This window comes from Corvus cornix, chromosome 2 (assembly GCF_000738735.6).
Source record: "Corvus cornix cornix isolate S_Up_H32 chromosome 2, ASM73873v5, whole genome shotgun sequence".
NCBI classification, from domain to species: domain Eukaryota; kingdom Metazoa; phylum Chordata; class Aves; order Passeriformes; family Corvidae; genus Corvus; species Corvus cornix.
Window position 1 is genome coordinate 51,505,328 of NC_046333.1, and position 13,783 is coordinate 51,519,110.

Consider the following 13,783-nt stretch of genomic DNA (forward strand, 5'->3'; position numbering starts at 1 on the left):
AAGTACTCTCTCTATCAATCCAGAATAAAGGCACCCAGAACACAGCAGGTATCTTCTTAGGAATTTGAAGAGCTTTGTAGTAGCACTTAGGGTTAACAATAAAAGTTTTTATAAAGTCATGTGTTCAGTTGATGAGACTAAGTACCTGTATTTTATTTACCTTCAAAAATTCTGCTGCCTGTCCCCAGGTTGTGGAGAGCTAGCAATCATCCTGGTTTTACAGAATAAAAATATAATAATTAAACTTTTGATACTATAAAATCTAGCAACAGTATGGAGTTCTACTGATTCAAACTATGCTACTTATCAACATTAACAGGATAATTCCACTGCAGTTTAAGAAGTAAGTAGTGCTTGAAACCTTCATCTTAGACTACTTGTTATTTGAAACCTACATGCATTGATTAAAATTTTAACTAGATAATTCTTTTTTAAAAATAATTCCTCATAACATAAAGATACTGTGATCTGCTGCAAAACATCTTCAAAAACCTTCAGAAAGTACTTTGCAAGATTAACAAATGATACATAAAAAATTTTGGAGAGAGAATTATTCCCTCCTCTTATAACTCACCTCAGAACTCTGGAAGACATTCTCATCCCTTTCTAAAGGTCTGTAGTTTTGCTGTTGCTTTACATTCACATTAAGTCCTGACTTAGCCCCTGCTGCTAAACCTTATGAGAAGCTACGGACATTTCATTTTAGCCTCTGAAATCAAATATATGGGCTTGCCTTGCTTACTAGTATAAATTAGAAGGTTTTGGGCTAAACAGAATTTAGAATGTTGAATTTTAACTCCTCCATATAAAGAAATTAGCAACACAGAAGGCTAATAGTGGTGTATTCAAATCACCACAGTAACACAGCTGTTTCAACCTCAGCTTAGGCAGCCAAATGATCAAAAATGGACACAAAAGCAAACCAAATACATTATTAGAAAAGGAATAAAACAAAACATTGAGCCACAGTACAAAATTTGTTCTAAAAGAGCATCTTGTGAAATGCAAGTCTGGTTTTCATCTCAAAAAGATTCTCAGGAGACAATGACCCTTATCAAAGTATCTAATGGCATTAGTATGAGGAATAACCAAGCTTATCAGAGGTATTCATCTTGGAAAACAAAAACCCCTTACCTCTTTGTCTCTGTCCTCTTACATTTATTTCTAGAAAACACCGTTTTGCCACTGCCTGTGATGTGCACTGAACTGCCTGGGTATTTTTCTTTTTCTATATACTTTGCTCATTCTTACAGCACAGCTGACATAACCCCATTTTGTGCTTCTCCTGTCTCCCCAAGTACCAACTGCTTCTCAAGCGTGTTCTGACTCTTGCATTCTGTAACTTGCAGCTACTTTGCTGCAGCAGCTGAGGCTTAAGTGAGCAAGTTTAAAGACAGGTCTTACCACACAGCTGAATCACACTGCAGATGATTGGCAGAGTGGAAATTAAGCCATTTTAGTGCTGAAAATTCCCAGCTTAGTTTGAAGAATAAACATATCTGGAAATAATTTTCTTGTCAAGATTTCCTGAGTGTTATGTCATAGTGCAACAAAGGCAACCCACTGAAGCGCTGCTGACCATTTCTGCATTCAGTGCTTTCTGAGACTGGAGTCTTTGCTGCAATGCTTCTTAGTAGTTGGCCCTCTTTGATGTCCTGAAAACATACCACAAAGCAGTTATTGTGGTTTAACCCTTGTCAGCCACTAAGCCCCAGCGGGCTTGTTCACTGCTTCCCAGTGGGATGGGGGAGACAATCAGAAGGGTAAAAGTGAGAAAACTCTTTCGTTGAGGTAAAGACAGTTTAACATATGAAACAAAAAACATGTGCACAAACAAAGCAAAAAAAGGAATTCATTCATCACTTTCCATGGACATGTGAATATTCAGGCATCCCCAGGAATCCAAGGCATAGCCCCATACTAGCTACTGTGAAGAAAATTAATTCTATCCCAGAAAGAACCATCACAGCAGTAATAGTGGTCACTCCAGGAGTCATGTGAAGATTGCCCATTTAGACACAATTCGCTCATCACATTTATCTCATGTGCCCAGTATCACAAAGTGGCACCAGTGCCCAGTGTCATACACTGAGATTTAAAGGTACACAAGGCCACAGCATTCTCAAAATGTGTTTAGAATTTCTCCTGTGCAAATAACGACAAAAGCTCAATTAATTAAAAAGAAATAAAAATAAAAAAGTCTTTACGTCTTAGACTTTGGAGACTTGTCTCTGCAATAAACTGCAAGCAAAGACTACAAAACAGGCTTAGCTGTGACACCAGAATTCCCAACACTTTTTCCTGATACCCACCCCCTGTCATATAGGTTGCAACAGTTTCAGGAATACTGTAGAAAGAATTAAATTGCTTGGGCGGGCTTTGCCTTCTAAATGTAGAATTAAAAGAGTTTCACTGGTTAGGCACCCAAAAAGTACTTTGAAATTGCAAACACTCATCAGCTTTCAGCATAAGAAAAGCTTTAAAGGTACAGTAGTCATTTTAATGCTATCTCAAACATCCTTTTCTTGTTCCAGAGGGCACCAGTGGAAGAGGGAGCATTTGCTTTTTTCATTAGTCGATCATACATCTGTGGCAGTTGGAGCGTGGGCCAGCAGTGCTTCCCAGCTGTATAATTGCAGACGCCCTGAGGAGCATTTACCTACTTTCCAGATGTGAGTTCTTTTTTTTTACAGAACAAAACACTTGACCATTCTATCATTAGTCCCCTTTATGCTTTATAACTAAATAAGCCAAACTGTACAGTTGGTGATTTTACAAAAAAAAAAATTAAAAAAAAAAGAGTAATGAGGTCAAGGAAGTCAGCAGGAAAAGTATAACAATATCAAAATGCAACACAAACCTTTAGGTCAATTATCTAAGGCCTGATCTTGACAATGCTGGGTTCAGTGGCTCTTCCTTCTGGGTAGACAAACACTCGCAGCTGGGTTGCCCTTGTTAAAAGTCATTAAGGATCAAGCTACTATTTTCAGAAAATGTCCTGAATCTAGAAGGTCACTGATCTCAGCATTTCAAGTAATATGGACTTCTCTATGGAATAAAAAGATTTTTGATGTAAAATCTGTCCTACAAATCTCAGTCAGGACCAAGATTATAGCTGTATATTGATGAAAAATCAACATATAGTATTTACACCAGTTTGAGAGAGGTTTCTCTGTGGAGGTTTCCCAAAGATACACACGCAGAGGGTGTGGGAAACCTGAAAAAGATGGTCATTCATGTACTTGTATTGTAGGAGTGCCAACTGTATGCTTGTACTGTTCACCAGACACTATCATAAACCAACATGACATGAGGACAACTGGATGGGGGGAGCAAACTGCTTTGGGACTCTGAGGTAGAAGCCCACCCACCCTCAAACCTCACAGACAGATTATGAGGTTTATGGCACAGAATCCTGTCTCCTATTTCCCCATTGACAAACCAGCCCTCTCTGTCTCCCTGTCTGTCATCACACGTACTACCCCCAGCTGGTCAGGCAGCTGTCTGGCATGCCATACTCCAGAGAGAGAGGGAGAAGATGGGATGCAATGCTAGTGCTGTGGGATACTTCAGCTAGTAGGGCACAGTTCCTTGTTACAGCCTAGCACTTTGACCTTTGCCCTGCATGTGTTATCTTCAGTCACACACTCTGATATGCCATCACTTTAGGCAGATACTTCAAGGATCTGCAAATACTGTTAGCAATATTCTTCTTCAGAGACTATTCCATATCTTCTTCCATTGCTCTTCGGCACTCCTAGTGAAACTTGACAAGTTGCAGACAGCAGCCGTGAACATTAGATGGTTCATGCATATGCACAGGGAAATGATACTGGAGAATTGGTAACAAATGAGTTGTTTTAGCACTTAATTCAATGCAGTATTTAAGCTGCACTGGAGACCTGACCATTGGAGGGTGACATGATCACAAACAAGGACCTGTAGAACATCAGCTTTCTCTGTAAGTCATCTGAGCAGAAGGATGCAGCCCAGGGTTACAACAAGCAATCACAAACGTCTCTCTGCACATGGCCAGACAACTGCTCCACTGCGATTTTCACCTTTTTCTATATATGTGTAATTGTTCCTTTTGGATGGGAAAGTGGAAAAGTACTGATATCTTGCTCTTTAGCATAGTCAAATGTACATATTTTGCAGTCTGACAGTACAACCACAGAACTGCATAAAGTTTATGCAGGCTTTTTTTTCAGTTTATTTCTTTCTTTCTCAGATGCGAAGATGATGCATAGTAAAAATAAATGAACCAAACACTTGTTTGAATAATTAAACATGTGAAAGTAAAACTAACCCTAAGCACATTTCAAAAAAATGTGAAAAGATTCCTTCAAGGGACAGAAGTTCCAATCCTGCACCTAATCTAAGTTGCACAGTGAGGCCATATAAACTACGTCTTTATGATATTATAATTATTTGGCATAAAGATTATCATAGAATTGTAGAATAATTTGTGTTGGAACAGAGCTTGAAAGGTCATAGAGGTCAAACTCCCAGGAGTGAGCAGGGACATCTTCAACTCCATCAGGTTGCTCAGAGCCCCATCTGACCCGACCTTGAATGTTTCCAGGGATGGGGCATCCACCACCTCTCTGGGCAACCTGTTCAGTGTTTAAATCTGCTCTCTTTAGTTTAAAGCCCTTACCCCCTATTGCAACAGGCCCTGCTAAAAAGGGGCCTGTTTGTCCCCATCTTTCTTACAGGACCCAAAAAAGTACTGAAAGGATGCAATAAGATCACCCCAGAGTCTTCTACAGGCTGAACAACCCCTACTCAATCAGCCTTTCCTCATAAGAGACATGTTCCATTCCTCTGATAATTTTTGTAGCCCTCTCCTAGACCCTTTGTAACAGGTCCATGTCCCTCCTGTGCTGGAACCCCAGAGCTGGATGCAGCACTGCAGGTGGGGCCTCACCAGAGCAGAGCAGAGGGGCAGAATCCCCTCCCTCGCCCTGCTGGCCACGATGCTCTGGATGCAGCCCAGGGCATGTTTGGCCTTTGAGCCGTGAGTGCACATGGCTGGGTCATGTCCTGGCTCTGATCACCAGGACCCCCAGGTCCTTCTCAGAAGGGCTGCTCTCAACCCTTCATTTGCCAGCCTGTATTGGTACTGGGGGCTGTTGAACCTCATGAGGTTTCCATGGGCCCTCTTCTCAAGCTTGTTCAGGTCCGTCTGGATGGCATCCAGTCCCTCAGGTGTGCCAATAATGACATATTTTGAAAAATTTTTATGCCACTGGACAATAATAGAGAGGAGCAAATGCCTGAATTGAGCAGCAATAAGCAGTAAAATTTTTAGGTAAGAGGCTCTAACGTCTCCATGATGAGAAACTGTGACATTCAACAAGAGATTGCTCTCTAGAGAAGATCCATATGCTATCAGCAACTCTTTAGATTGCATATATACTTCATAGTGGATGCTCAGAGAGCTTTGTGGAATGAGAACCAATAAATGGAATCAGTTGTTTGGATTTTTTAAAATTGCTGATATGTTGTTAAAGGTGATACACAGTCTTCAAAGAGTCTGACAATGGAGAAGAAGCACTTACATTATGCTGGCAATTGCTTTTTGATAAAATCTATGATGGTCTATATGTGTGTCTGGAAAGCATATTAGGCTGATATCAAAGTAATTCTTGCAAGTATTAATGCTAAATATCATAGATACTGATGAATATCAAGGCCTTATTTTTCACTCTGCTTTTATATGTGCAGAGGAGTAGAAAATCAATCAAAAATGTCAGTCAGATTTTATTCACTCTAATAATTAAATAAAGGCATTGTCCCAGCTCTCTGATACACTATTCATAAGTACACACTGCACTTCTGTTAAGAAAGATGATAAATCTGGTAGATCATTTACATTTGACTAGTATTTCCCAAGGGATAAAGCTCTTGGCAGAGAACAGAAATCAAAATTTAGAACTTACATGAAAAAGTAGCAGTAGAAGAATAAACACAATTTTTTAAAACTACTGGTTGCAAGTACCATGGTAACACTGCACCATAGTCCTTTCTTAATGAAGAAAATCTAAAAGTCAGTGACAAGGAATAAACTGAAACTGTTTTGACCTAACTTCAAAGTTTTGCACTTGAGGACATATGGCTCATTGCCCTAAGTCTGACATGAACCTCAATGGGAGTTCTAGGAGTGATTTTACATCATCATGCGGCCGCATTCCTGCAACAAGCCCACACAGCTAGACAGCCTTAGATGCGTCACTGGCACTCTTCATGGTCATCCACCTGTATAGAAATTGCAGAACCAGGACCTCTACACTTAAAAACCTCTCATTAGATTGCACATATTGTTGGCAATATGTGTTCCCTGCTCAAAAATCATCTGAAAAGGTAACACTATGAATGGGAGAATGTCACAAGAGACTTTAATATTACCTGAATACCTGATTTACTGAGTCATTTGCAGCTTCAGGATTCTGGGACTTCATCAGCACCGTACATCAGAAATCAGACAGGAAAAATAGTGGGTCTTAGTCTTGCTGAAAACCAGCATCTGTCAAGTAAAAGAGATGGGATGGAGCTTATCTAATTTTTGAAGGGATTACACTCACATAAATCTTTGTATAATGACTCTTATCTACAGCAAACTGCATGACGTATTCCTAGAATATAAAATAAGGAGACTACTTCAAAAGATACATGGTAATTCTGCAGGTAAGAAATATAGATTATGATCTCCATCAAATAAAATGATTCAGGACGACATTTGCAAGATAACTTGAGTGAACAATTTTTAACAAGATGTACTTCCTAATGACTGTTTATTAAAATAAATATAATATATTTAGGAAAAAAAGGGTCATGTTTCTTAAATGTAACAGTAATTTCAAACATTATAAGTAGCCTAAAATCTATTTCATCATGTTGCAATTTTAAAATCACATTTCCCAGGTTTTGGGTTCACTTTGTCTCCAATGTGTCTAAACTCCAAAATATCAGAACAACCTAGTGCCCAGTACTGAAGCTGATGTATCAGGTAGACTGATTTCAGTTGGTGAAATTTCAAGTTGTCATGTCTATGCAACTGTGGCATCTTCCATAATTTCATCATAGTCCAGATTTGAGCAAGTTTGGACTAAAGTATTTACTCCAGCCTAGATTTTGCTTTGAATTCATGGTCAGCTCCAAAATAGTCTCTTGAAATAGTTTCTTGAAATTGTTCACAGGCTTTGTACAGAACAGAATAACATTTCTAAAAGCCACTGAGGACCATCCTTAGAATGAAAGAATATGGCAAGAAGATCCTGAAATAGTACAAATTGGAGCCACTAAATCAACAACTAGTGAAGTGCTGAGCTCATTTGCCTGGTACACAATCTACTAAGCCTTAATTCCCCATTCCCTAATAAGAGAGCCATCTTGGGTGTCTTCAAATAGTCAACCCCATTTTTTTCAGGATTTATAAAGACATATCAAGCCTGCATCATTCTTCTTAGACTGTCAAAACTGGTCATATTTTCCTTCACTGTGAAAAATACAGTAGTTTTAGTGTTTTCATTTTAAACCCGGGCCCACAGCCATTGCCAAGCAGTGACTGAATTAGTGTTTATAAGGGAGGTCACTTTCAAGGTCACTCAGTATAAAGTATCATGCTGTCAGTTTAGAGATGGTCTAAAAGGACCAGATTTCACAAATGTTATCTGGAAATGTAGAGTAGCTGATACAGCTCCTCATCCCACTGACAAAAATGAAAATTTGACATTCTAGAAGTCCACTAACTCATTGCAATTCCAGCAATGCTATTACTGTTAATGTTAATAATGTTGTTACTGTTGTTATTTAATATCAGAATTTGGTGCATAATCCTGATAAACCCATTTATGTGACACATCATAAGCTATAAAACAACAACAGTATTCCCATAACTGGGCATGAGATACTGCTCTACTAAGGCAAGTATACACATATTCAGTCAGTTATGATACAAGTAGGGTTGTAAGGCTGTAAAACCATCTCTAAGAATACTTGACTTCCAGCTTTTTTTTCATTTTCATGCACATAATCATGCACATTCATTTTATGCAGCACATAAGGGGATGCAAACCATGCCCACGTGCCCTTCCCCACCACACGCACTTCAGTCAGGTAGCAGTCCCTCTGCATGCGTCTGTAGCTATTGCACAAGAAAGAGCTGCAGTGGTCCCTATTGGTTCTTAATTACCTTTCACACAGCTATGATGCACAAAGCAATAGCAGAATGAGAACATCTCATGAACTGTCAATGTCCCTATAAGACTCAGTAGGGAGTCTTATAGAAAAAAAGGAACGGGAACGAAATCTGTGATAATTTCTCTATGGTCATACAAAATTCAATATCACCATCAGTAAGAAGTTCACCATTTTAGTCCAGATCTGTGTTTTTATTTCATTCATTGTTTGAATGAAAGAGATTTTTATTGAAATTAAAGACCATAAACACTGCAGTCCTGAGTTTCAGGAATAATCAACTCAAACTTAACTATATTAGTTAAAATTATTATTAATAAAATATCATTTTACAGGAGAGTGTGCTTTGTTTCTATGTCAACATATTGCCTAAACACAGCAAATTTTTTCTTTCCGTTTTTTTCAAGTACCAACATTTCCAGCAACATCTTGTTTCCATATAAACCAATCCCCTTCAGTTAAAAAGTAAGATGGTTCTCTTTTGTTCAAACAACATGGACCCTTGGTGGTATCTTTATATTATATTAAATGCATACAGTCAGTTCACTTATAAAATCTCTTCTCCTTTTTCATTTAGATAACTTTAATACAAGTAGGGTTCGTGATCAAATCAGAATCTTTTATGTAAGGAACAAGATTTACTTCAGAAGAGTTATACTGAGAAGTCAAAACAACCCCACCTATCTTCTTCCAGAACCTCCTTGTCCCTGGACTTGGCAGATAGCACACGGCATGGGGAAATCTTGCTCTTGCAGACTTGGTCTGCATGCACAGAACAATGTATTCACTCCTTTTGACTGCAATTCTGGCAGGGTGTAGACTTTCCTCCATCATTACTTTGTCTTTTGACTTAAGAATGGTCTCAGCTGTCTTTTCTCTGTAGGAACCCATAAGTTTCACTTAGAAGACTAGGCCAATGGGCACAGCCCAAGCTGTGAGAGACTGAAAAGTTAATGGTTAATGACTCAAACAATCAGCCATTTGCAAAAGCAGCAGGTGTTTTGCTGAGGCCAGGTTTGCACTCCCCAGCTGAAGGGGACGAAGAGAGATTTTGGGTGTGGGGTTTCCACATCTCTGACGTGCAGAAGAGCCGAGGGGCAGAGGGGGGTGAGCACCCACCAGAGGATGGCCACAACAAACCAACAGCTGTTTAGCAGCAATCTGGGTTGTGAGCCAGATAAGTGAAAAGGCCTCTGATAAGAAGCAGATCCTGTGAGGTGGGACAATGCTTTTTAACCTACCAAAGATCTCCTTTCTGATAAGGCCGAGGTGTTAAACTACCCCTCTTTCCCCACCAAGGGAGATATCGAAACATTCACACATAATCCTGAAAGTGTTCCTCCTTTCTGATAAGGCACAATTGGCACAACTACACAGGCATGAGAAACAGCTGTCATGTCTTTGATGGTCATAAACTATCAAAGACTCCTGAAACACCCCGAGACTAATTTCTGGGGCCTTCCACTAAACACTGACCCATTGAACTTACTGTTTCAAGCTCTCTCCCCACATCTGATGGATCAAGACTGAAACCATCGACATCTACATTGCAACAATCAAGTTTGTCTCTGGATTCATGGCTGGTAGTATCTTTCCTCTACTGTTATCCTTGCTTTGTCTTCTTTTTTTTTCCTTATATGTTTTCGTGATATAGAATAACCAAAATGGCTACACGCCCCCTTTCCATTGCAACCAAATTGCTCTAAAACAAACTTGCCACATATATATGTATATACACACATACACAAAGGTCATTCAGAGTCATTTTACTCTAATCTGTCCCAAGGATCTATTGACAGAAACCTCAGTTACACCTTCTCAGTGGCGGGTCATAACAGTTGTCAGTGTGTGTCTTGATTTTACACATTTTAAGGGAAAACAGGGATTATAGCATTCAGCTGTAAAATAAATCTTTCCCCTCATCACTGACACAGAAGGTAAGCCATATGGCATCAAACCTCATCTGTGTAATTCCTAGCAAACCTTAAAACCCTTATTTGGAGCAATACAAAGTATTTGTGATGAGTGCTTTGGCCAAATTGTTTAGTTAGACCAGATGTTTATGAACTTACATGTCATCAATGGTTTACTTCTCTTACTCTTTCTGCACACTTATTCTAACATGGCAAAGTTGAAAATATTTACTAGAAAATTAAACCTGTCCTATTGCAGTAGTGAGCTTATGACAAATACTTTTTTTTTTAGCAATATGTGTTAGGTTTTTTCTCTTTTTCTTTCCCAGCATCAGATGCAGTACTGTTGGTTCTCAGGCCCAAGGCTATATAAAGGGAAAAGAGAGTATGGGAGAAACATAGGACAAGAAAATAGTGAGTCCAGTCATGTCTGCTGACATATTTCTCAGTCCTAGTGAAACCATCCTACAGGCTTTCTCTATGACTTGCAAGCCATCAGTCCCATCTGGCATTTTGACATTGATGGGGCAACCCAGTGAATGAAAATTAATTATCACTGAGCTTGTTATAGAAAAAGCACATTGTTCCTGAAGATAATGTGGCATGATATGAGGGTTGTGGGGGTTGGAATATGCCTTTGGAGCAATATCTTGATGGGTATTTTACCTGTGGATTTTCACAGGGGTAGAGTTGCAGTGCAATCACTGGGACACAAATGACTGATTCTGAATTATGATGCTTCCTTGTCCTCTCTCTAGAATATTACCACATATTCTGCACTTAATTTTCAGCAATAATGTGTATCATACCAAATAAATAGGATGCTCAGTGCCTTCTTACTGGTACATTCATAGGAACCAATTTTCAGGCAGCACATTCAAAGATATTGCTTACTTCAGTGGATGGACGGCAGTCAAGACAAAAATTTTATTTGGAAAGAAAATAAACCAATGATGGGTATAATATTAGAACTGCTGAGTGTATCTGAGGAATTCTGTAGATGCAAAGGTGCCCAGACACTCTTCAGAGTTCAGTGTCTGTCAGGAAAGTGCCTTCCAAAGAAAAAAGTAATGAAACCCCCTAGAAGATCTCACTTGATTTTTGAGAGAGTGCATAGTGAAAAAAGATACATGGAATCATTAAGCAGTGCCTACCATTATTATCAAGAGAAAAAACTGACAAGACTTTTTTTCTGATGACATGAGCCTCACCATATGTCAGGGCATACCACTCCATTCCCAATAAGATTAAGTTACTCTCAATTATTTAAAACCACATGATGGAATTCACGATAAAAATGTTAAAAGAGATATTCATTTGAGAGGACTGAAACTGCTATAATGAGTAATTCATAAATAAGATTACTTGAGTTCTTTGTCTTCTTCCATTAAAAAACATACTTTTTTTAACCATCTAGTGAAGAGGAACTATAAATACTAGGATAATCTGCTTGGTGAAATCCATTAAGCTTGAACACATCCTTAGGGGGCTATTGATTATCTCTTAGCCTCTCTTTCAAAGCAGATCATTAAATTTGTTACTTGGGAAATGCATCCCACTTAACACGTTGGCCTCATGGAGGCTTTTGAGCACCCTAAAGTCATTCAATTAGAACTAGTTAACACAAACAGGCTTTTAAAGAAAAAACCCATATAGGATTATGTGGTCCAAATTCTAATCCTATTACTTTAGTTTCCTCATAGGAAAGATTTATGCTTACAGTCTTAGCAAAAGTCCATTGATAAAACTTTTGATACTGCCCAAGGAACTTGATTTCCTTCAGATTGAATATGTTGATTTGCAAAACACCATAACATAGAGTCCTATTAAAAGAAAATTAATGTAATAAAATCTGTCAGTATTCTACCTAGACTCACTTGTGAAGAGAAAACATCTTTTAGGGAGTGTGTCTTAAATGGAGTTTTATAATGGGTAAAGAGTCAGATCACTTCCATGTTGAATGTGAACAGAACAGACAAGGGCTTCCCATGCTTCTTTAAATTGATTTTTTTGTTGCCTGAGGCATCTACGTGTGAACAATGACTCAGGTTCACTTAACATTAATTTTAAGTAAGTTGATACATCTCAGTGTGTTTTCACAGTGTCCAGGTAATTTCTTTACCCATAAACCTAAGATCTAACTCTTAACCTTTCCTGCATAGGTTTCCATCCAAGAACATACTGTCAAGCATCTAAAAGGCCTTTGGGTTCAATAGCTGTATGGATACAGAAGCTACACAAGATTCAGAGAGGCACTCCTCATGCTGGCTGGGGCTAAAAAAAGGAGGGAAACGGGGGAAAAAGAATGGAAGTTATAGAGAAAATGTTAGTTACCATGTTAATGCTTATTAGTCACCCACTTTACTGCTGATCATCTTAGTTGTACAAAAAGCTTCCAAACCACAGGAAAGACTCTTTTTTTGAAGAACACAATGCCTGTATCAAAAATTACTTTCTTCATTCAGTGAGGCAGACTCTCATGAATCACACAGCAGGGTCTCCATTTAGTTAGCAAGGCTGTTTCTCAGGTGAGAAAGAGTTGAGTACTTTTCAGTTCCAGAGTTTTAAAAGAGCAAATTTTCCCTGCATGAAAATGAAAGAGAATATATAATAAATAAAAGAATAAGAGGCTTTCAAAACCATATGCTTCCACTTTGGAAAAATAGCAACATTGCAATTCTAACCTCAGACAAGAGCAAAGAAAGAGAATCTGCAAATCTAGCTGAGAATTTTGTAATTGGTTTTGCTTAATACACCATATGTTCCTTAAGGGATAACCACAGTGCCCTAGCTTAAACTAAACAATGGTATTTATAAACTATACCACAATGGGGCATGGCTGTTTTCTCGTTCTCATAAACCACTGTGTTTTAATACAACTAGAAAATGTTAGACCCTTTGTACACACAAAATTTTCTGTGACAAGAATACAGTACAAGAACTTTAGCTTTACACTTTTCTTCTAATAAAATTTTTAGTATTATCATTGCATAATACTAGATTTATAACTAGTCTACTAGTACTAGATTAATTTTCCAGTTCTTCTACTTTGTAGGACGTCAAGTAGCCTAGGTACCCCATAGGTACCACTGAAGTGCCGTTTATTCCTTACTCTTGATAAATTAATATAAGGCCTTAGATCTTCTGTACTGTGTATGTTCCATTAGTTCCACATTTGACATTTACTTTTTAAAATGTCACAATGCACTTTTTGCAGTTAAGACTCTTTGGCCTAGTCACACATCAAAAAGGTCAATGTTTAATGTATCAGTCAGAGACACCGTAGTTATAACTGTGGGACTTATGGTCTCTTTGCTAAGTATAAACAGCCCCTGGCAGGGTGGCATGGACACAGCATCTGAGGAGAGATCCACAGAGGAAGAAACCAGATCTTGAAAAGAAACACTGGTGCAACTTATGTGAGGAAAGCACAAAAGTGGGGAAAAGATACTTTTTCCTTTTCCTTGGGCATTTTGACATGCTTATGTGGCCCAGTGCCCCAGTGCAGTGGTGGTCAAAGATACCCAAATACTATAAAAATAAGCAATACATTCAGTGCATAGTTTTGTGACATACAGGGAAAGGGTTACCTGAAACATTTTTGCATAGCATGTTATGATGCTGGGTCATACCAGCTGAGCAGGTATAATATCATGTATGCAGCTAAA

The 13,783-nt window shown here is 38.5% G+C and overlaps 1 long non-coding RNA gene across 11 annotated transcripts in view; it reads right to left on the reverse strand.

The window, feature by feature from the left end:
• Positions 1 to 12,692, reverse strand: part of LOC109144527 — a 271,701-nt gene extending 259,009 nt beyond the window's left edge. For all 11 annotated transcript variants that reach the window (XR_005604588.1, XR_005604587.1, XR_005604591.1 and 8 more), the window contains exons 1-4: positions 12,450 to 12,692; positions 6,412 to 6,529; positions 1,405 to 1,655; positions 161 to 211 (exon numbers count right to left, since the gene is read on the reverse strand). This is a non-coding gene — a long non-coding RNA (uncharacterized LOC109144527). The remainder of the gene's footprint in view (positions 1 to 160; positions 212 to 1,404; positions 1,656 to 6,411; positions 6,530 to 12,449) is intronic.
• Positions 12,693 to 13,783: the final 1,091 nt, after the last annotated feature.